This window comes from Microtus oregoni, unplaced genomic scaffold (assembly GCF_018167655.1).
Source record: "Microtus oregoni isolate MIOR12 unplaced genomic scaffold, Mior012 000176F_ref0000478, whole genome shotgun sequence".
NCBI lineage: Eukaryota > Metazoa > Chordata > Mammalia > Rodentia > Cricetidae > Microtus > Microtus oregoni.
This window is the reverse complement of record NW_024544833.1, coordinates 45,357-67,955: the sequence shown is the minus strand read 5'-3', so window position 1 is coordinate 67,955 and position 22,599 is coordinate 45,357. Positions and strand designations below refer to the sequence as shown.

The window sequence follows — 22,599 nt, the reverse complement described above, 5'->3', positions numbered from 1 at the left end:
GGTATAGGTGAGAGGGGGAGGTACAGGCAAGGCAAACCTAAACTAAGTGTGGAAGAAAGAACCATGAGTGGGGGTGGGGGTGAGGGAGAGGACTCTGTCAGTAAAATGCCTATTGCTCAAGGATGAGGATGTACACTCGGATCCCCATGTGATGTAATCAATGACCCTAGGGTCCTTGAAGCTCAGTGGCCAGCCAGCCTAGCTGAATCAAGATGCTCCAGGCTCAGTGAGAGAGCCTGTCTCAGAAAACAAGGTACAGAATGATTGAGGAAGATACCCAATGCTGACTTACAGCCTATGCACACCCATGCACACGTACACACAAACATGTACCCACCCCCTCACCACTCTCTCTAAGTACACATTTTAAATGTGTAAACACGATAGACAAATAATAACAAAAAGTTACAAACTTGGCCTGGCTACATTGATATGTGATAAAATAATTCCAAAGTGAAAAGAATGATTACAGGCGACAGGAATCATCGCACGACGAAAAATGGGAAAATCCCATAGACAGATTTGGTGGCACAACCTTGCTGTCTACAAGGCTAACATTGAGAAGAGGAGAACAGGAAGTTGATAACTCCATAATGACAGTGAGAACTTTTGATACCCCAGTCTCAGCCCATAGAACAATAGATACAAACTATAAACAAAGGATGAGGAGGCTGGAAGGGCATGGCCATCTCTTTAACTGAGAGGATCTTCCCTTAATGACAAGTGAATACATTGCTCCTAAGGACTCGTGGGGCAAGACTCAACCCAAATGGAAACCTTTGTTTTATCAGACTGTTGTATGAATAGAAATCGCTTCCACCCAGTGGGTGGTGACAAGGCCCTCTCACCTTTTAAAGTCCCCAGACAACTTCCTCTTTCCTGTTGCTCTCACCAGGACGGCCTTGGCGTGGGCAGTGCTTTCTTCTCTAGCTCTGCTTACTCTGGGCTCTGTTGCTCGTGACCTCCCCACCTCAGCGACCTGAGGATTGCTCTCTCCAGATGTTTGGTTCAGTAGAGTTCTGCCGCCTTTAGGGTGAAGTGCAGATTCCTGCCATGGCCCGCAAGGCTTTTGTGATCTGGTCTCTGCCTAGCTCTGTTGCCTTGTCTAACTGGGCTCTTTATATGTGCCCACCACCCCGCCCTTTGCGTTCCTCTCCCAGGCCTGAGCCCAAAGCTGACAGCATCAGGTTCTCTCTCTCTCTCCCCTTCCACTCTAGCCTGGCTAATCATACTCACCCTTCAAAAATTCAGCTCTCACATTTCCTCCTCCAGAAACTTCTGTGTGGACACACGCCCCAACCTTGACCTCCTAACGCCTGTCCGCACCACACACACCAGGTCAGATATTGGTTCTCTGGACTCCCTTCAGCAGCACTGAGGGTTGTCACTGTCACCTGCCTTCCTCTGTCAACACCCGCCCATTGATTCTTGTTGCTGGGTAAACACCAAAACCTTGCTACAGCCTGCATGGCCGCTGCGGGTCCAGGTGGTTCCCCCTACCTCGTCTTCCACCCAGCTTCCTCTGCAGACCTAGAGAGCACAGCCCTCCCTCCTGACCTGGGCTGCTTGTCCAGGCTCTTCCGACTGGCTGGGATACTGTCCTTTCCCTATTTGTCACGGGATCTTAGTGCCCTTATCAGTTCCTTCAGAAGCCTTTTCTGCTTCCGAGAACTGAGCCAGGCTCCTCCTGTCCTCACAGACCCCTTGTCCCCCATCCCTTCATAAGTTTTTAATTACATCTTCATGCTCGTGATTATTTGATTAATATCTCCCTTCGTCACTAGACTGCCAGGTCTGTGGAGGCAGAAACTTGTCTGTCTCTCTTGCCATGGTATAACCAGAAGCTGGCAAGATGCCTGGTACCTAACGGGCCCTTGACAAATATTTGTAGGGTGAGTGAATGAATGCATTTGAACTATGCTCTTGACTGCCTGCTTCATTCCTCTCTGCAGCTCCGAGACAGAAGCCACTGACTCTCCCTGCCTCTAGTACTTGGCAGATACCTAGGCACGTCTGTCCTGATGGAAAAGTGTTCTCAGAAGGCCTAGTTAGCAGGTGGTGTCCTGCAGATGCTGACAGAGAAGCTGAGCCCAAACCCTTACAGGGTGTCTTCGACGCAGTCGCGTTACATAGGAAAACCCTCTGAAGCGGTCCCTGTTCCCGCTTGTAACAATCATTTCCTCGCTTCTTCAGAAGAAATGCTTTTAAAATTACTGAGTCCAGAAGGGCAAGGGTCAAGTTTGGCCTCCATATCTGACCAAAAAAATGATTGATAGGGCGGTAGAAGGATTCCAGGTCTCCTTATTTGTGCTGCAGAGCGTCCCAAGGCAGGCACACCCTCAGTGAAGGAAAGTTTGACTGCGGGGAGGGAGACAGAGTGTTCCCAGCCCTCCTTATTTCTCCTGCTATGTCCTTGGTACTCTGTATGGATCAGAGTGTGATGGGGCTGGCTGGCCTGGGCTGGTCCCAAGCCAGCTCTCTTCCATGAGCTGAAGTTCTTTTTCCATTATTGACAGTAAACTGTTGACTCAGCTGTGGGGTGAACTTCCACTGGAGTGTGCAGGAGTTGAACCCTTCACGTTCTTGAGAGATCATTACGGCCCAAGCAGAAACCATATTGCCATGGTTAGTAGCTTGAAATAAGCTCCGGTGAGAATGCTTTTATCACAGAAATGGCCTCACAACCAAGACTGGATCAATGGCAATATCAGCAAATATGGTAACATGGAAGAAAAAGTTTCACAGGGCCCCACTCTAGACAAAGAGTTACAGGACGCTAATGACAGCTCAGAGGAGAAAGGCTGTTTTCCAGGGATGAGCCCCCTTACTGACTGCCCATCTCAGAGTGGTCAGCCTTGAAACTGTATGTACAAACAACAGAAACAGACTCAACAGATTATATTTATATACTTTTGTGTGTGTGTGCGTGTGTGTGTGCGCGTGCGCATATCTGTGCGTAACAATAATAATCAAAGAAAAAGGATCTCATCTTGGGGGGGCCTGGTGGGGAGGGCACCTAGAAGGGGTCAAATGGAAAAAAAGGAGGTGGGAAAGTGATAAATTCTATTCAATTAAAATCTTTTTTAAAATGCTGTTCTTTCTTCTCTTTCTAACCATCCCCCACATGGCTGATTTTCAGCCTAGCATTTGACTTGAGTTTAAATCTTGCTGGATATTCATTAGTGAACTATTCTTTCTCATAGAGCTGCAGTCTCCCCATAAATGGCCACTGCACTGAGTCATGGTGAGTCTTTTGTTGTTGTTGTTGTTTTTGTTTTGAGACAGAGTTTCTCTGTGTAGCCCTGACTGTCCTGGAACTCACCTGTGGACCACCAAGCTGGCCTCAGATTTTCAGAGGTCCACCTTCCTTTGCCTCCCCAGAGCTGGGGTTAAAGGGATTGAGGGTGTGCACCGCCGCCGCCCAGTGACTTTCAATTTTTAACTAACTCATCTAAAGTTCTGAACCTGGCCCCAGAAAATGTGTGAGCGTTTGATTGATGCTAACTTGATTATCACCATGCGCAGACTCAGCCATCCACGATGCTGATTTATAACAAGCTTAAGTCTTAACATAACAGTGCTTGAAAAGTATCTCCCTGCTAGGATGGAATGTTCCATCATGACTTACAGGCAGCAATGTTGTCTTTTCATGGGTTTAGATGGGTGGTTCTCAGCCTTCCTAGTGCTGCGACCCCTTTTACACAGTTCCTCATGTCGTGACTCCCAACCATATATTTATCTTCTTTGCTACTTCATAACTATAATTTTGCTACTGTTATAAATTGTAATGTAAATGTCTTGTGTACAGGTTATCTGATATGAGACCCCTCTGAAGGGTCATTTGACCCCAAAGAGATCACAACCCACAGTTTGAAAAAACACTGGTTAAATGGATGTGCTGCACAATGATGGGCTCTCTCTGAGTTTCGTAGGGTTGAGGCTTGTGTTGTCCATGATGAGAGAGGGGCTAAGGTCTTAAAAGTCTTTTTCTCCAGTCTTTTCTTTTAAGCACTGGGAATTGAACCCAGTGTCTCCTACATGCTAGGCAAGTTTGCTACCATTGAGCTACCTCCTTACTCTCCTCTCCAGTTCTTCAGGAGCTTTCTGATCCCAAGAAGCCCCCAAGTTACTGGGCATATACTGTTCCTGGGCAGCCAATGTCAAATGCTTGAGGGAGATCAAGATGGCATACTTTAGGTGTCAATTACTTCTGTTCCTTGTGTCTGCCATAAAGAGGATGCTACAGATGTCCTGGGAATTTAGACAAAGAAAGGAAAAGAAAGCCCCCAAGTCCCTAGTTCCCAATCAAAATCTTAAAAAACTAGAAATACTTTCATAACTGACATCGTGGTAAAGCCTTTCTATTTCCAGTCCTTGTTTACCTATGGAATGTTAACCTCTGTCTAGTCGACTGTATAGTTGCTTTATGTTAGGGAATTGTCCAAGACCTCACTGGGGTTGTTCCACGATGTACGATAGATGAGCCATCCTAACTTCTTAAAAACAAAAACAAAAAAAAACTTTCAAGATTTTTTTTTTTTAATGTAACTGTGGCTGACCTGGAACTCACTATGTATGCCAGATCAGCCTCAAACTTGCAAAAGTCTATTTGCCACTGCCTCACGAATGTTGGGATTAAAAAAAGGTGTGCCAATGTGCTTTCTGCCCTTAAGATGTCTATATTCTGCCTTGCCAGACTCGGCCAGGTTCCAGAGAAGGCCGTTGTTGCCTGGACTAAGTGCAACTGTCATCCAGTCCAGGTGCTTCACTCAGCCGCCCAGTCTTAGCCTTTGCCTTGACATCCCTCCACAGAGACCAAGAGAAGCAGATGCACCTCTCAGGAGGGCCATCTCCAACATCTTTTCTTTCTCCTCCATCTGAGATCTTTTATTTTCTGCACTCTGACTTATTCACCCCCCATCAAACACCTCCCCACCATAACACCATCATCCAACTGGAGGTCAGGCGTTCTTTTAAGTGCCTGCAGAGAACAGAATCCACTTGGAAAGGAGAAGCAGAGGCCGCCTGGCGCAGTGGTGCGCTCTCCTGGCTCCGGTTCTGTCTGAATTTTAATGGGAGACTCTGGTTCAGTGTGTCCCGAAAACCTGTGCACATCTTAAACCGGAATATCCTTCCTGCAGACAGATGCATTAAAGCTGGGGCTTAGAGCCAAATGTTAAGTGATTCTGCAGGGGCTCTTGCAGCCCTCACTCTCCTTCCTTCAACCTCGGCTTACTGATGTGTCTCCAAAAATCTTCTTAATCTGTTGTGCAACTTTACAGTCTCCAGGAAGGGCCCAGCAAGGACATTCCTTACTCCAAGTCAGCTGACTTCCCTGCTCTTTAGAAGACCGTGTTTGCAGAGTCTTTTCTCCCCCCCTCCAGCCCCCGCCCACTCTTGACCTAGAAATCTTAGCTTCTTCAAAGGCAGACTTTTGAAGTGTGTGCTTGTTATCTGTTTGGACTGCAAAAGGCTTGCCTTACCATGCATTACCCAATAATCTGCCCTGGCTACAACCAGAAGCAGTAAAAGTTCTTAAGTATGTATAGTATATCAAACATGGTCCTAAATATGCTGTATACATTAATGGATTCTCAAAGAAATTTTGCTAGAGAAGCATTGTCCCCCATTCTGCTTAACAAGGTGGTAAATAAATAAGAGCAATAGTTTCAACCCAAAAATGTATCCTGGCCTATTACAGTGTTAAAAGTTTAAGATCTGAACCTAGGGTTTTCATATGCCAAAGTCTATGATTTTAATCATGGATTTAGTGTGATCAAGAGAACAAATGTTCTTTGAACTGGGTGACCCTTCGCCTTCTTTGTTCTTTGTAACCTACCTACCACTGTAATTTATGCAGCCCTGTGGACAACTTCAAAGAAGGGGCATTTGCTTTCATGCAAGTACAGTCTTTGCCCTGCCAGCTGTCCCTTCCCATGGTGCTGCAGTGACAACCACCAGGCTATTCTTCTGATGCCTCAAGGTGACCCAGGGTCACATGAGATCATCTTGGCCCTCACCAGGTGAGCAGTGGCCACGCTGATAAGGACTGGGGCGGGGGAAGGACCTATTTGGAAAGGGGCTGACTTTAGAAGATTGGAGATGCCCCTGCAAAGGGAGACCTCTCACGGTTTGAGACTTGGATTTTGGTTTCTGTGGTTTCATTAACACCTTTTATGACTGGCAAGTCACTTGACCTTTCTGCTCCTCTGTTGCTTTGCCTGGGACTGGGAATGGAGCTCAATGAGGATGGTCATGTTTAGCATGTAGGCCCTAGGTTCCACCTCCAGCAATACTGTAGCCAAGGAAACCAAGAGTGCCAGTCTTGTGATGGTGCTGTAAAGAAGCAGAGCAAGGCCTGGGCAGGAGGTGACACACAGCGAGCATCACACCCCGTGTCTCGGGAGGTTTGGTTCATTAAACTCTTAAGGCATTTGGAGTTTCACGGAGCAGCTTGAACAAATGAGATTCTCTCAGGGACTCATCGAGGACTGCTTTCTACTCTTCCTGCAAGCTACATAACCACCCCATTTTTCTCAACCCTAGACAGCTGTGATGCATAGGGACTGCACAGTTCGGCCAAGGAAACCTGCGGCTCAGCCAAGAATAAAGCCCTCACCCCTGAGGCATTTGCTTATGACGTCACCTCACTATTGGACAGCCTCACCTCCGATAGCCCCGGCTCACTCGGAATGCGATGAAGACAAAGGACAAAACTCACGTTTTGGCCAGACAGATGTTATCCAGGTGTCTCTGGAAGAGGAGGTGGCAGGACCAGCGTGGGGCTGCTGTTTAAGGTACTTGGGTACTGAGGGAGGAGTGAAACCCCGTAGAGCTTGCTCACGCACCCGTCTGTTGTGGACCTTAAAGGAGAGCTACAGAGGCCCTAGCTGGAGCCCGAGAACTCCAGGCCGGGAGCCAATGGCAGAGCCAAGGCCCTTGCTTTGCCAAGGGACCCTGTGGGTGTCACAGCCAAAAGGGCAGGAACAAAAGGGCTCGGATCGCTAGTGCAAGCATTCCAGGACTTTCTTCAGGGACTGCATTAGGACAGTGGCACAATTGTTCCCTTTGGCATTCTTCTCTTTAAGGAGTTGGGTTATTCTTAGCAATCCCTTGTCTTTACCAACTCTCTTGGTATGAACCATGTGAACAGTCTCCAAAGGGCTATGCTTCCGTTTGTGCAGCATTTCAGTGCTGCCTGTGGCTCCCAGGACCCTATAACATAGCTTTCCACATACAGGTCCCCATACAGCTTAGCCCCTGGATGGGTATGACGGGATGGAAGTGGAGCAGAACAACATCCTCACCAGAGGTTCTGGAAGAACAGCCAGTCTTGGATAAGGATGAAATCACTTGGAAGTGAGCTGAAATCTTAGGCCCAAGAACTAACGTAAGAGATAAGTCTGCACTGGTATCTCCTGTCTCCAGGAAGGTACACGTTAGGGCCAAGACGCCATTTCTCAGAAAATGCTGAGGGTAGGTAGGTACCAATAGCTGCAACTGCCCACCCCTCTGTCAGAGGCCTCTCAGTGAAGGTGACTCAAGCTTGTGGTAGTTCAAAGCTCTCAGTTGTCCAGGTCTCATGATCTCCCCCCTCATTTGTTCTATCTGACCTTCCAAAGCCATTTATCTTCTCAGCATCCACTACCCCTCTCATGTTTTAGGAACCAAATAACCGCTGTGTTGGGTGGGGTGGCTTGAAAAGAAAAATAGAGACACTTAAGTTGCTGACCTTTGAAAACAGATTAGGCAACAAGGAGAACAGAGAGGCTTCAAAGGGTCTCCTGTTTTCTTTCTGCTTCCATAGTTCCCCTGGACAGCCAAGGATCTACATTCCCGGATCCTCCCTGGTCTTGGCAAGTTCCAGGGACTCTTCTAGAGTTCTATAAATCTGAGTCTTTGGATGGGTCCATGGAGTGGGGCAGAAGGAATGCAGAACTCTTCCCAGTAATTTCATCCTACGTGCTGAGTCCCCAGTGGTGCGATGTTCCCATAGGCCTGATCTTCTGGGAAGTAAATATATATATGAGTATTGCTTTTCGACACTGTTCTCCATAGGGCTAGTCCTTACACTGTAAGATTTTACAGTGCAGAGAGTTTGATTGACGGAAAACCCTTATTAACACCCAGAATTTTGAGGCGGGGCTTCTGTCTCTTCAGCATCAAATTCTGTTGTGCCACCTTCATCCAAGGAAGCTCTCCTCACTGCCCTGCTTCATCTCAGACCTAAATATGCCATGGTATGGTAGTTTATGATGATTACGACTGTCTATTTCACTACTACATACACACACATACACACACATCCCTGTCCATACATATATGTTCACACACACAAACATGCGCACAACTCATTAGGTTTCATATCAGGTTTGTTTTGTTCACATTATATTTTCATCATTTTTACTCAACCTGTCTTTTTTCATCCTTGTTCTTATCATTATTAATGTTATATTTTTAATATAAATATTTACTCCATTACATTGATTTTGTTTGTTTGTTTGGCTGGTTGGTTTTTTAGACAGGGTTTCTCTGTGTAACAGTCCTGGAACTCCCTTTGAAGACCAGGCTGGCCTTGAACTCACAGAGATCCGCCTGCCTCTGCCTCACCAAGTGCTGGAATTAAACGTGTGCGCCACCACCGTCCAGATGAGTTTTCACAAAATGCTGCATGGTTGCTAAGTAAGCCTACAGTAACAGCTACCCTCACATTACCCCAGTCCCAGCCTTATTAGCTGTCTGGCATTTCTGAGGTATAGCAATCAAACTCTGACTCCCACGAAAGCTTAACAAATGTATACCTCATTACAACTACCTTGTTAATATTTGCACTGACCTATACACCATCAGTTTTATTTTCTCAAAGAGTCTGCTTTTCTTATACGATTCTCCATGCCACTTAAAGTGCAGTATCAGAGAGAGTGCAGTAAAAAAACCCTGCTAAAAACTTAATTCAGATGCATCATTTCCTGGTTTATTTTTTTTTTATAACTTTGTATTTCTGTAAAGCAAAATCTAAATCCTGGCATGACCTATATGATGCTATGTGGCCCAGCACATCTTCCCACTAATTTGTCCCCACATTCCAGCCTCTCCATCATCTATTCTTGGATCCTGACTTCATTGTGGTCCTTACCACATAGACCTCCAACAAACTGCTCCCTTTCCAGGAATGGCCTTCCCCAACAGTGGCTGTTGGCTGGCCTCTGCTCACCCTTTAGATGACATCTGAAGTGCCACCTCCCCAGAGACTTTCCATGACCTCCCCCCCAAGTTTAGTGTTCTTCTTCTATACATTCTCTCTTTCTCTTTCTCAAATGATATTAATTTTTGAAAGACTTATGTGTATGAATATTTTGCCTGAATGTATGTATGTGTACCATGTTCATGCCTGAAGTCAAAAGAGGGTATGGGATCTCCTGGAACTTGAGTTATGGATGGTTGTGAGCACCACATAGGTGGTGGGAATCAAACCTGAGACCCTGCAAGAGCAATAAGTGCTCTAAATTACTGAGCCATCTCTCCAGACCCTATGTAGCTCCCTGTTCTTTTCTTCCTCAGTGCTCACCACCACTTATAGTCAGCTGTCTGTTCCTCTCTCTGAGTTCTTTTTGGATGTGTCTCTTTTCTGAGACAGTGAGCTCCTGGGGTGGAGGCGATTTCTCTTCACCTCCTTCTCAGTCCTCGACGGTTGGTTCAGATACTTGTTAGGTGATGAGCAAGACGGGGGAGAGGGGATGAGCAGATAAATGAAAATTTCAGATTGCGAATTCTTGACCCGAGAATCTGCCACACTGAAGGGCTTTCATGCCCTACTCTACTCTGTTGTGATGAACTTTGCACTTCTGAAACAGGTGGCTTTCCCCTAGATGATTTTTTTATAGAAAAAGAGGCAAATATAGAGGTAATTGTTGGTTCTCACTCATCAAGTCTCTGTTACCTATCACCAACATCCTCTTGAGAGTCTGCTACCCAATTTCTGGGAACCACAGGAAACAAATCGACTGACCCTGCAAAAATAGCCCGGATTTGACCTTCTTCCTGTGGAAGGGTGCCTTTCCTCAAGGCAAACATTACAACGAAATTTTATCTGCTTTTCGGAGCTTCTCTCTTCAGTCATTCTCTCAGCGGAATTTATCCGGCCAGACTCCGATTTCCGCTCTGCAATCGCCCCCATGTGGGCTAGGTCATTGCTTTAGTCAATTGCTCGTTTATTATTTTGATGCTATTGTTTATGCATCAAAATGGAAAGATGGGAAGAAATCAAGCTGCTGAGTCGTTCTTCCAGGAAAGGAGGGGCTTTCCTCCCTGAGCTCCCGTCCCTCTCTCTCCCTCCCACAGGTTCATGATGTTTCCTCGTTCTCTGTTCTCTTACACAATCCCCTACTTGGACTGACCAAGCTGCAGGGAGCAGTTGAACTTAGCTTTCATTGTCTAAAAGGAACTAACTCTGTAGGGCAATTACCAACACTTCCCATAAGTCAAAGTCAGCCATAAGTTCCTCGAAAGAAGACTGTCACTGACTCATTATGCCACTGGCTACATCCTGCCTGCTGGGTGCTTTAGGTTACAAATAGAATCGCAGTTCTCCTGGGCAGCTGGATCTCAAACAAGAACTTTCTCCTTTGAACAACAAAGACATGGGACCCTGGAAGGGGCTTTCTTTTACTACCGCAACTGGAAGTGGTCTTCTGTACCGCAGGGGCATGGTGCCCCATGCCTGGGAAAGTGGGATGATTTTTTGATCTTTTGTATTAATTCAACAAATAAGCAGGAGGTAGACAATTTACCTAGGTTGCTTTAAATATAAGGCAAAGACTGGAAAACTGGAATATATATGTAAATAATAATGAAAATGTTTTTAGGGTATATGATTACTTCTGCCAGAATTAACTCCCATTAAATCCTCTTTGTTTTCTTTTTTTTTTTTTTTGAGGGTCTCATGTAGTCTAAGCTGGCCTTGAACTCTCTGTGTTATTAGAGTCTTACCTTGGTCTCCTGATCTTTTTTCCCCTCTATCTCCTGAGTGCTGGATTTATAAGTTGTGTGCCTTGGTGCTGGGCTTTTGTGTTAATTTTTGTGTTACAAGTGTAAACATTTTTGCAAAGTGAAGTTATATAAATATAACTATAAGGGTATCATCATGGTTAATACCGGCTGTCAACTTGTTAGGATCTAGCGTGTCTGAAGAGATGAGCCTCTCTGTGTGTTGTAATGGGATTTCTTCATTTGGTTATATCAGCTGGGAAGACTCACCCTAACTGTGTGTGATAGTATCATATGGGGTGGAATTCGGTACTGCATAAAAAAAAAAAAAGCTATTCGAGAACTAGCATTCAGCATTGTCTACTTCCTGAACGAGGGCACAGTGAGAACAGCAGCTCATGCTCTTACCACCATCCCCTCTCTGCCGCTGGACTTCCTCCTGAAACTTTAAACCAAAATGAAACCTTCCTTACTCAGACTGTTTTTGTCAGCATCTTTTATTGCAGCAACATGAAGATTAACAAATGCAAAAAATTGGTACAGGGAGTGGGGGGTTTTGCTGACATAAAGCTGACCGTGTGGTTTGTAAGCCTTTTGAATTGGTTTGTCGGAGAAATGTGGATGAGTTCAGAACTCTGGGCGAGGAATGCTAGCTGCTATAAGCAGAGCTTAGTGGGTCGTTTTGGTAGGCATTTGGAAGATCAGAAGGCTTTTCTTATAAGGCCTTTTCCATGTGATTGTAAGCACCAGGAGAGCAGGGAGATGCACAATAATGGTTTACATCAGCAACTCTAAATAGGCCTGGCTTCCTATCTAGTTGGCACCAACTCACTGGTAACTCTGGGCAAGTTCCCCAGAGCCCCTGAATCTCAACATTCTCTCTCATAGACTGAAGATGGTAATAATCCTGTGTAACATAACCAGGGAAAGTAAATGGTATAATGCATTGCAACATACTCAACATACACGAAGGCCTCAGGGAACACGATGAGCTGCTGTCAACTTCCCATTCTTCCTGCCACAGGTCCCTGTTGCCAGGGTTAGTTCAGGCAGTGCTAACTTAAGCAGATAAATAGAATCCGCCCCTCCCCACTTGTACTAGATGACGGATAAGCAGCTTTCATGGTTCTGCATGCCCAAGTCTGATGTGTGGCATTTTTCTCTGCTCAGCGTCTTTGGAATTCCTGGGAGATTTGAGCTTCCCCTCCCAGCTGCCTCTCCTTTTATCAGCACAGGACCTACCACGGGGCTCACACCCTGAGCTTTCTGCTCTGTGTGGCCCATCTTCCTGGGAATTATGACAAAGTCCCTTTTCCTAGTTCTAATGTACCAGGACAAGTAAGCTTGGTAAGCCATGTCTAGCAAGTTACCTCACTGTGTGACCCATGGGCCTCGGGAATTCTCTTTTGGTATTAAGATAAAGAAAAGTGGTTCTGCCTAAGGGGAACAAATTTGATTATTTTTCTTCCTTTAGCAAAGTCACTGCAAGTCCAAATCTACTGTGTGTGTGTGTGTGTGTGTGTGTGTGTGTGTGTGTATGTGTATTATGAAGCAGTAGCCCAGGGACACTGTGTGTGTGTGTGAGTGTGTGTGTGTGAGATCTGAAGCAGTAGCCCAGGGACACTGTGTGTGTGTGAGTGTATGTGTGTGTGTGTGAGAGATCTGAAGCAGTAGCCCAGGGACAGTGTGTGTGTGTGTGTGTGTGTGTGTGTGTGTGTGTGTGAGATCTGAAGCAGTAGCCCAGGGACACTGTGTGTGTGTGTGTGTGTGTGTGTGTACTATGAAGCAGTAGCTCAGGGACACTGTTCATTTCAATGTTTATTTTTCTTTCTATTATTTCCTTTACTGAATAATTGTTGTTGCTACGAGGGGATGAGAAAGCAAAACAGAGCCTGGAGTTCCTTGCTCTGTTGCATGGCAAGAGGCTAGGCCGCGCATGAGCACCTGGACATGACCTATGTTTGTGGGTTTCCTCCGAGGCTTTGCATTGATGGGACCTAATACAAAGGCCCAGACTTGCAGCAAGTCTTCATCTGTCCCGCCTTCCGGCTCCCAAATAACCATATGGAGACTTTTTATTAATTACAAAAGCTCAGCTGATAGCTTAGACTTGTTTCTAACTAGATCATCTAACTTAAGTTAACCGATTTCTATGAATTTACTTCTGCCTTGTGTCTTTGTTGCCTTTACTCTGTATTGCCCATGCTGCTTCCCTGCTTCATTGTGTCTGGCTGGTAACAGTGACTCTCTCTCTTCCTCCCAGGCTTCTCTCTGCCCCGAAAATCCTGCCTAGCTATTGGCTGTTCAGCTTCTTATTAAACCAATCTGAGTGACACATCTTCACAGTGTACAACAAGGTTAATTCACAACACAGACCATTGTGAACTAAGCCAGAAAGAGGTCCTGAAGAGTCAGCTAAGGCTTACCACAGCACACAAGCAAGCAAGTCTGTCATAGATGAAGTGACACCCGGCACTGAAACAGGACAGGATTGTTTTGTTTTAGCTTCTTCCTAACCTCATTTTTTTCTTTTAAAAACGTTGCTTCCAAGAGTTGAAGAATCTGATATGTATTCCATCACCTAGCATGCTTTTAATGAGCACCTGGCAGTACCAGGCATGGGGAAAGGAGTAGAGATTAAGACACACATAATGAGGCACTCTTGAGGTTTACATTCGAGTAGGAAAGACACAAGGGATTCTGGATGAACTGGGCATTAGAACAGTGAAGTGAGGGGTTTCAGGGAGCTACATGTCAAGTGATCTACGGGCCTGAGGGATGGCAAGGTGTCCTAGAGGAAGGGTCGTTACTGGGAGGCAGTAGAGAAAGGCGTGGCAAAGGTACTGAGTTCAGAAAAAGCATATTTCCATCGAGGAACTAAAGAGCAGGAGGGCATGCTGTGGCTGGGGAGTTGACAGATTACTTGGAGCTTTGTGGCCATTTATTGGCAGGACTGTGGGAAACCACCAGACAAGGCAGAGTGGGGAGTGACACCATCAGATTTGCAATTTTCAAAGGTCACTCTGCCTGCCGAGTGGAGCGTCGGGCAGGTAGAGCAGGGATGTTCATGAAGAAGCCCACACAGTGGGTAAGGGAGCCTCCCATGCATGGGTGTGGGCCAGGTGCAAAGCCACTCTTCACAGCTGCCTGACCAGAATATTTTGGGGACATCAGTCCAGGCACCTTCTCTAAGAAGGTGGCAGTATGTTGTGGGAACATGGGACTCAGATGTTAAGCAGCTGACTGAAATGAGGCTCATGATGGCTCACGGGATGACACCTGGCATAGGAGCCAGCTCGCTCTCTCGTGCCAGGCTGGACACTGGGACCGTTGGCCACTCCTCTTCTGCCTATCTTCTACTCACAGGAGCCTGGACAGACAGACAGTCCTTCAGCAGAGGAGTGTGACCTCAAGGATGCCTTTCCAGCCACACTGCTCTGACTTCTCTGACTACTCCTGACATTCCTATGAGGGGTATGGCTAGGGAAGAGAGCCAGGGCTCCAGATGCCTCCCCACTTCCGGTTCCTCCGGCACTCGGTAATGCCAGAGAAAATAGCTGAGACCCTGCCTGGCTTCTGATCCCCCCATCCCACTCCATCCTCTGATGGTGAGCACACCTGCAGAGTTTATAGTCTAGCTGCTTCCTGCGGACCCACTTGGTTTCCAAGCTGTCCTAGTCTTTGTATTGAGAGAAAACAGATGGCCCAGGAGTTCCCTGGCATCACATCTGCCAGTGGCTTCCAGTTCCAAAATATGCCAGTGTTGTGCTCACCTTGGATCTTGCTTCCCTGTTGGCCTGGACCTCTCTGTAGCAGCCCTGTCAATCACCCCCACCTGCCTTGGAAAGACAGGTCATGTCTGCTTCTCCTCAGACTCAGTGTGAGTCTCATGCTTGCTGTCTGACTGTTTCTATTGGGTAGAGCCTCTGTCTGTCTTGCTCAACTTTTTATTCCCAGGTATGGCATATAAGATACGTTTAATAAATATGTTGGCTCATGTACAAAATATACAAACCGAAAATTGAAATGTAAGAGAAATACAATTTGCGGTTTCATTGAAATGTGCATAACTACTTAGCAATAAATTTTAAAATGTATATGTAAGGCCTGGGCATCAAAAAGTACAAAAGAGAAAGTAAATAAATGAAGAGTTATGAAACATTCAGGGTTCCAGAAGCCATTTTAAAATGTAAACTATGCCTGAACTTCTTTGTGAGTTCAAGGAAGTATCAATAAAAATGAGTGGAAAAAAATACAAAGAGCAACTCAAAATGGATTGACATCTTATGTGTAAAACCAGAAACTATAAAATGATTAGAAGAAAATCCATGGGAAAAAAAACTTCTTAACAATGGTCGAAGGTGGGAGTAGGGTTGGAAAGATGTCTCTGTGGTTAAAAGCATTGGCTACTCTTGCAGAGGACCAGGGTTCGGTTCCCAGCACCATTCATAACTCTAGTTCCAGGGAATCCAGTGCCCTCTTCTGGCCTCCACGGGCACCAGGCACGTGTGTATGGCATACATATATACATACACACGTGCAGGCAAACACTTGACGCATAAAATAAGTAAATCCTTGGGCCTGAAGAGACGGCAAACAATCCCACTATTGAATATATTGAAATCATTGTATTAAGTCAACTTCTCTATTCCTACATCTATTGCAACTGAGATATCTTAATCCTTGTGTCTGTTGCCAATAAGGTGAGGAACAAGCCCAGCCTTAAACTAAAGAAGAAAATGCTGTCATTTGCATCAAGGTGGAGGAAGCTTGAGAAATTATCTAAGCAGATAAGCCAGGTACAGAAAGACAGAGGCCACAGATCTTGCTTATATGTTGAATCTAAAAACAAGTCAATTCAGAGAAACAGAGAGTGGTGTTTGCTTGCAGATAGGGAATGGAGACAAGACGGTGTTGAACACAAAGTTCTGCTTAGGGTGAGTAAGTGTGGAAGCCTGTTTGCAGCACGGTGACAGTAGTCATAATAATGGGTCCTTGGGGCTGAGAATGTAGCTCATTTGGTAGAGTACTGTGCCTGCATGAAGTCCTGGACCCAATCCCAGTATCATATAAAACCAGAATAGGGATGCACACCCATGATCCTAGCCTTTGGGAGTGGAGGCAGGAGGAATATGAGGTCAAAGTCATCTTCAGCTACATGAGACCCTGTCTTAGAAAGAAAGAAAACAAACAAACAAAAAACAAACTTTAAATTCAAGCCAGTTACCTCACTGTTTGATTCCAGCACCAAGGAGGCTGAGACAGGAGGACAGTAAACTCAGAGCCAGCTTGAGTTACATAGCAAAACCCTATTTCAAAGGACAAAAAGACCCCAAAGTTTTCCCAAGAAAGAAGTGGGAAAAAAAAATCAGGCAATAGTAGTGTATCCTTAACTGCTCAGCAGAGGACTGAAAGTTACGGGAGGCTGTAGGGACGCTGATGAGACTGATGGCAGAACTCACTTCACATTTCCACATGTATCAGCATACCTCACTGCATGTGCTAAACAAACACCTTTTAAAAACAACCCCGTCTCAAAAACATGGAGTTAAAATCCATCTGTTGGAAGGAAAGAGGGTGGTGGGAATGGCGGTGGTGTGGTCATCCTATGTAACATTTTGGTGAGAAAGTTTGCGTTACCTCAGGTTTTCTCATGAAGCAGTGCTTGATAAGCTTTACCAAGTCCCCAGTTATGAACCCAAGAGTGAGACTTTTGATTAACAAAGTCAACCTGAAATTCTATTCATTTTCTAAAACCATTGACCCCTTCCTCATGAAACATTCCAGCTTACCGGAGTGAAGAGATGGAGGAAGAGGTAGGGTTGAGTTAGACTAGTCCTCACTCATTCTTTCAACAAGCATTTAATGGCTGTGACTTAGCAGGCATTGTGTGTGAGGGTAAATAAGCAGTCAACCCTCAGCCCCCATTGCATGCATTCATTCGTACAGGTAGAGCTGAGGAGCAAATTCGGGGCCTCACACACACTCGGTAAGAGCTCTGCCAACTGAGCTACAAACTTAGTCCAGTGTATTCCCTTTTTGTTTTCAGAAGCGAGCACCTTGGAGCTGGAGAGATGGCTTGGAGGGCAAGAGCTCAGGCTGTTCTTGCAAAGGGCTGGAGCTTGGTTTCCAGTACCCACGTTAGACAGCTCCCAACAGCCTGTACCTCCAGCTCCAGGGCATCTGATGCCCTTTTCTGAACTCCGGCGGCACCGTCACTCACATGTGCACTCCCCAACATACACATAATTAAAATAAAAAAAATGTGAACTTTTGACTAAGACAATCGAAAATGGTACCTGTTCTCCTTGCCCCCATTGAGTCGTGGGCAGCAGAAGGGGCAGTGTGTAAGTAGGTAGGGGGTGGGCAGGGGGTTCCCTGCAGAACTGGCATTAGAAGACTTGGGATGTGTAGGAAACCACCTGTGTCTAAGTGTCCTATTGGAGGAGGCTTTGGGCACCCCATCAAAAAGAAGCTGTCATGTTTCCACAAGTGTGATGTTGACCCCCTTTCTTGCACTTATCCACAGTGGGCAGGGGACTCAAAATAGCCCACCGGTTGCAGGGGCTGCAAGGATCAACACCACCTTTTTATAGGACGGAGGCTTCTGGGGCTTACACTACTTCCATCCTGAACCTGTTCCATCTCCTTCCAGGCCCCCAAGTCACTGTTTCCTCCTCTGGCATTCTGTTGTGTGTTGACTGCCGTGGTTTGTGGCAATCTCTGGGCTCTACAATTACAATCTTTAGCATCTGGGCTTGCATTCCCCCTCCCTGATCCCTTTCCCTGAATCTTCAGTCCTAAGGGGCTTTGGTTCTCGGGCCCTCCTTTCACCTGTAGACGCAGATGTTCCATGAATAGTCACAGACATCTTTACATTAGATGGCTAGGATTCCTGTGTAATACTTTGGAGACATTCCTGCTCCAAAAGGAGATTTGATGTGAGAGAATTGAAAGGGCATGGCGTTGGGGAAAGAGGCTCCCGTAACATCGGTTACTTCAAGCTATTCCAGTGGAGGTTGGCATAGTTAGGAAATGGAGATTGTGGGGGCACAGAAAGAGGGGCCAGTGGGGACCAGCTGCATCTCCTCCTGTCTTGGTCACGGTAATGTGAAGCAGCCATTAGGAATGTGTCTCAGCCTTCCTGCAAATCCGGGCCACAGATGTCTGGGTTTGCACCGAGATGTCTGATGGCCGTTGGCGAGTTGTTTAGCTGGCTGATTCGGGAGTGTTTGCTGCTATGTTTCCTGTGTTAGGATGTTTATTGAGGGGATTTATTTCCTATATAAGGTGGATATGTTGTCCTGAATAAGTTAGAAATAATCTAGGTAGGCTCAGTTTTTGTTTTTGTTTTTGTTTTGGTTTCTAATTTCCTTCTTAAACTAGGATGAACCCCCCTGGGTCTAGTGCTTTCTAAGAAGGTGCTCTATTGTAACTCAATCCCCAACCACTAGACATACGTCTAGGAGAAGAAACACACACACACACACACACACACACACACACACACACACACACAGAGAGAGAGAGAGAGAGAGAGAGAGAGAGAGAGAGAGAGAGAGAGGCTAATTATGCAGTCAAGAAAGGATGAATTTATATTTCTGATCTTTCTGCCTCCACTTAACGCTGGGATTACAGGCATCTTTCCACCATGTCAAGTTTATAGTTCTGGGAATTGAACCCAAGGACTTATGTACACTAGGCAAGTTCTCTACCAACTGAGCTACAGCCCCCACCACACATACACACTTTTTGAGGCGGGGTATCATATTGTTTGCATTTTCAAGTCGTTAGAGTTTAGACTGAAATTCATTGTAAATGGAAAATTGATGTCACCACTGAAAATATAAAAATAGCATCACTCACCATTCATGGGCATTCCAGAAACAAGCGCAATTTATATCAAACATATACATAGCTAATTAAGAGTATATCATGTACCCTATGCATGTTATCTCATGATTAATGTATCATACAGTACCACACTTACAAAGTGAAACTCCTGGTTTTATGGATGGAAACTCGGGCTCTTGAGAAACCAAGTAACCCCAGGGGAAGGGATATTTCAGAAAACCAAACTGCCTGTGAGTTTGTTTGCAAACAGGGCATATAAAGAGAAGTTCACAGCACTAAAAAGCAGAACAGAGAGTTTGGTTGGAAATGATGAACTTTGAAAGGAGATCTATGTGTTTTCCAACTGTTTACTTTGGAAATGAAATAAAAAAGTAGATGAAATAAGGAAAAACAAAACTCCAGACTCCGAATATTTAGGCGTCATTCCTGCACTTGGGGGATGAAATGGGAAGATTGTGAACTTAAGACCAGCCTGAGCTATCTCGAAAAAACTAAAACAAAGCAAAATAAGACCAAAGCAGAGAACAGCCCCTGTACAACAGAAGCCCTCTTCTGGGAGCAAAGAGATGCATCTGCCCTTGAAGGAGGAGTCAGCGGACCCGCGGCTTTCCATTCACCTCACCCAAAGCTACTAAATACTACCTCACCCAAAGATACTCAAAGCTACTGTATCCCAACGCAAAACAGATGTCTGAGCGCTAATACAAAGAGGAAACACACAGGCCCCCTGAATAGGCGGGGATTTCTCTTGATGACTTGAAAGAAGGACCAAAGGTAGGTGGCATACAGTGTGCCAAGAATGGACAGGGATAGTAGCAGCTGAATGGGCCTGGCTTTGAACCTGCTGGAGCCACCTCAGTTCTACGGAAGCCTGTAAAGCCATTCTGAGTTCCTGTCTGGAAGAACCCATGCATGTGTGCTGCACTCTGGAATGTGAGCTGCCTTTGGCAAAGACGTAGGGTCCCCTAGGCCAGTGCCCGTGAAATGAGGTCAGAATGAAGATTCTATTCAGAGAGCAGCTCCAGAAACTGCCCTTCTGTTTTGTGTCTCTGTAATATAACTGTCCTGTACATTGTGTCTTATACAACGTCCTGTACCTCTTCATCTCTCCTCTCGGACACTGACGACCAGCTAGGAATATTAGTGAGTAATGAAAATGTTAGTGCCTCCTAAAAACACTCCCTTCTCATGAACGGTGTCCAGTTTCTGTCCCTGCCGGGCTCTGCTAACCTCTGCTCACTTAGTGGACTTCCGAACTTGTCCATCCATGCACAAGTCTTCCTTGAGGATGGAGATTAAATTAGGCAGTGACAATTTCTGATATTAAGAACTGTGATTAGCCGGGCGGCGGTGGCGCACGCCTTTAATCCCAGCACTCGGGAGGCAGAGGCAGGCGAATCTCTGTGAGTTTGAGGCCAGCCTGGTCTACAAGAGCTAGTTCTAGGACAGGAACCAAAAGCTATGAAGAAACCCTGTCTCGAAAATTAAAAAAAAAAAAAACACAAAAAACTGTGATTTTAAAAGATAATAGTAATATATATGACTGAAAGGAAAGAATACAAATTACATACATATATATATTTACATACACGTGCATACTAGAGAATACACACACTCCTCAAAATATAGCCATAGTCAGCATGGGGCGGTAAGATTATAGATAAGATACCTTTAACCATCTGTTTTATTTAATACCTATCATTTTATTTTTTGTGTTCTAATATTTTCTGTATAGTTTATAAGGAACCTTTCTGATATAAGCAGAGAAATTTTAATAATTAATTTAAAAATACTGAATCTGCCCCTTGCTAGTCCAGAAGTTAGCACCTTGAGTTTGTGCTGAAAGTTCCTCGGTCAAGGGTCCCTTCAGGAAACCAGGGATGCCCCCTCCCCCCACCAAATAAAACCTGAAATTTCTCAGTAGCTGATTTTGAGGTTCAAGCAGGAGGCGATTGCTCAAGGACCCTTGTCATGCATTTAGTATAGAAAAGGGTCTTCTTCTCAGCTGATCACTTGTCCTCATCTTACCCTCATTTCCTCATGTCCCTGTCAGCATACAGCTGTGGTCAGCCAGATGTGCACTTGTCCCCTGGTTCCACGGTGTTCCCGCCACGGACTCTTTGCCAAGTCATTAGCCTTTGCATACTAGTCCTTCATGTGTAAACTGACAGGCATAGTAAGAGGGGAGTTGAGACGGTGCCCCTTGGCTTGTGTTGGCACAGCCATGCCAGGTTGGCTGCTCTCATGCCTGCTGGCTTCTCCTCATCTTTTCCACCTACCACATGGGGAACTTTGTTCCCAGTTTGTTGGCTCTAAAAGCCCAAACCATACAGCGGGAATGGTGCCCTCCAGAGTGGCCCCAGGAGCACTCAAACACAAAGAAGGCTTAGAACATAGTTTCTGCTTACCTGCTGGGACATGGCTGCCTTTCTGAAGAGATGGCAGAGCCTTCAGAGGTTAGAAGATGTCTCTGGCCAGGAATCCCTTAGGAGCCTGGCTGTGCCTGGTGCCTGCTTCTCTCTGTAAGCCAGTGCTCTCTTTAAGCTGGGCCTCTGGCTTCTCTGACTCAGAATGTCTTAGGTCATCCCTGAGCCAGCCTTCCCCTCCCCACCTTCCCTACTTCTACCTGTTTCTCTGGGTTTGTCATCCTTGACTGCCCAGCATCGTCAGCCCCGCCCATCTCCATCCGTCTCTCCTCTACACACACAGCACACAGGTCTTGTCTGAGTGAAAGATTACACACACACACACACACACACACACACACACACACACACACACACCCCGCATAGGTCTTGTCTGAGGAAAGATTTCCTGCATTGCAACTTGGGGCCAGAATGCCTTTCCAATGACTCTTGGAACAAAACCAGGCTTTCCAAACTTGAGTTTTGGTTGTTTACAATTCAGAAAGCCAGCCCACTCTTCTTTGTCTTTTCTGTCTTCTATGGCATTCAGTTCTCTGGCTGCTGGTCCCCAAACCTCCCTGGTCTTCCAGATGACATGTTTTCCCTGATGGTTGTTACATTTTATGATAAAGGCCTGCTCATCTTCCCTAGACCGGTAGCTGTGTAGCTGCTGGTGGGATCTCTAGCGGAGAACCAGAGTGATTGGCACACAGTAGGGCCTTAACAATTGCCACGCGAATGAACGAGCAACACAATCATAGTATACACAGGGGACTTAGAGCAAGCCAGCATTCAGGCGGACAGCCAGGCCAAGCCACCAGCCTTCACACACCCTGGCATCACGCCTAGTCTGACTCTGGAGCATTCAGATTGCCTTCAAGCTCCAACAGGCAAGCAGGTCTTCCTGCAGTGTCCCAAGTAGGAGGGTGTGTGCCAGCCACATCTTGAAGGGAGTGAGTAACTACCCTGGCAGCGCTTAGCTTTAAATCATGGCTGACACTGTGGTCATCTCCTGAAGCTCCCTGCTTAAAATGGAAAGTGACATTACTCATGACGAAGGGCAGACAATAAAATGCTCATCTAGGTGGGGCCGGACACAACGGTGTGAGTATCCCTGATGATGGGTGAGTGCATCTGCCCTAACAGTTCAGTCACAGAAGGGCTTTGAGTTACACTTCCAAATTAGCTCATCACTCAGCGCCTTGCTCTCTGGGGTGTCAGGCGACATCTCGTTCCTCAGCTATGGCAGGCTTGACAGGAGGAATGTTCCTGAACCAGGATCAGAAGGTGCGAGAGTAATGCTGGCGCTCAGTCTCAGCTCTTGAAGTTTCTAGCTCAGTGACCCGGGGTAAGT

General features: G+C 46.0%; 1 protein-coding gene across 6 annotated transcripts in view; it reads right to left on the bottom strand.

The window, feature by feature from the left end:
* Window positions 1-22,599, bottom strand: part of LOC121445340 (fibroblast growth factor 1) — an 85,086-nt gene that overhangs the window by 24,351 nt on the left and 38,136 nt on the right. Inside the window, exon 1 of one of the 6 annotated variants that reach the window (XM_041647430.1) lies at window positions 21,249-21,338. The exons of 3 other annotated variants lie outside the window; for them this stretch is intronic. The gene's annotated coding sequence lies outside the window, so the exon portion shown is untranslated. Of the gene's footprint in view, window positions 1-848; window positions 1,068-1,236; window positions 1,342-21,248; window positions 21,339-22,599 lie in introns of those variants that run through there. 2 more of the 6 variants (XM_041647429.1, XM_041647427.1) reach the window with 2 other exon arrangements.